Raw genomic sequence first — 1703 nt, 5'->3', positions numbered from 1 at the left:
ATTTCTAGTCGTGTCCTCTTTTGGAAGGCCAAACAAAGTAGTCTCGCTTTCACAACGAAACACAATGTCACACATGGCGGGCTAGAGTGAGCGGAGGCCGGAGGCCTAGAGTGAGCAGCGGCCAGCGGCCTAGAGTGAGCGGAGACCGGCTTGAGTGAGTGGCGGCGGGTGGCAACCACATGTGACGACCCCGGGTTGGACTCCGCTTCGTCCACGGTGAAAGCCGATCCGGCAATCCACAGCGCGAAGTTGATGTATTTCCTCAGCGACCAGCACAGATCAGCTCTAGGCATGATGAAGCGGATATCATCCTCTTTTGGAAGGCCAAACAAAGTAGTTTCGCTTTCACAACGAAACACACAGAGCCTTCACGTCATGGCAGCGGCGGCAACAATACTACAGCGAGAATAAAAGTTACGCCTTCTTTCTTTGCGTGAACATTTGGATCAGGAAACATGGATCAGGAAACATGTGAACATACCTTCACAGGTATGTTATTTTACGTTATGCAAATCTTCACACATCGTGACGTAGACATGTGGGGGCGTGTTAGAACGAGCCGTTTTAGGTTGACTCTTAACTTTTATAAAGAATATCTCTTTGGATTTGAGCCTTTAGTCTTTGCAACTTTACAGATCTTCTTTATGCACCAAGAGCTTGTAACACTCCAAAGAGAAAGGAAAAATTTAAATCGCATCATATGACCCCTTTAAAGTTAAATTAATCTATCTGGTGCACTTTAAGAATTCAAAATTAAGAGCTCCAACACAAGTTCAGTGTGCAAACTGAACAAAGAAAAAAGTCAGTGAATTGAGGAATTCGGAAGCCAAACAAATTAGAATATAATACTACTAATAATAATTGTATATTATTATTATTTCTATGACAGTAATAGTCATATTGTAAAATAATTGCACTGTAAAAAATGAAAATTAATATTTCACAGGTATGTTATTTTACTTTACACTACAGTAAAGAAATTACAATACTTTTGCCCTACTTCTACACTTGCAAGCAGGGCCTAACTTATTGCCTAACAATGGCCAGTGACATTAGAAAATTTTCCAGCCATAAATATATTTGTCCCGGTCATGAAACTGCAAAAACGGGCAGTTGCTAAAACTACAACAACTAAACATATTTAATAAACAAAAAAAATCTGTAACCATTTGAAATTAGAGGCAACCACTGCATTTTAATCATGATACAAAGAAAGATGCTACACACATGTACCATGAGCAGTTTTTGATTTAAATTTGATTGCATAATTTTAACATTTGAAGCAAAAACAGAATGGTCTGATTTTAGCTTTGTGAAAATATGCTACATAAAACACAGGGGTGTGCGATATCACGATTTTTGATCGTGGACGATTAAAATATCTCCACGATCTGCCTTTAAAGAAATATCGTAGTATCGCGCTGCAGTGCACATTCTTTCAATTGCAGTTCTGGTGCCTCCATCTCAATATACTGTACAACGCCATTATATTCACGTCAAATGTTAACTCAGTGGTAGAGTAACACTCACGGGACGCTGCACTTATTCGCAATCACAAATAGGGATGGGCATTTTTGTCTGAACAAGCTTATGATTAGGGATTATACACAACAATGTTCTACAACAATGTTACGTCATATCTCAAGATTTTCTTTAAGTTGAAAATGTGTCAACAAAAACAAAACAAAAAAAACTAAAAATTA

General features: G+C 38.6%; 1 protein-coding gene across 3 annotated transcripts in view; it reads right to left on the bottom strand.

The window, feature by feature from the left end:
• The window catches only part of LOC107679395 (PERQ amino acid-rich with GYF domain-containing protein 2-like), a 58729-nt gene that overhangs the window by 22509 nt on the left and 34517 nt on the right, over positions 1 to 1703 (bottom strand). The gene's annotated exons all lie outside the window — the stretch shown is intronic.

This window comes from Sinocyclocheilus anshuiensis, unplaced genomic scaffold (genome assembly GCF_001515605.1).
Source record: "Sinocyclocheilus anshuiensis isolate Anshui unplaced genomic scaffold, SAMN03320099.WGS_v1.1 scaffold2206, whole genome shotgun sequence".
NCBI lineage: Eukaryota > Metazoa > Chordata > Actinopteri > Cypriniformes > Cyprinidae > Sinocyclocheilus > Sinocyclocheilus anshuiensis.
The sequence above is the reverse complement of the archived record's forward strand: the minus strand, read 5'-3'. Positions and strand labels throughout refer to the sequence as shown.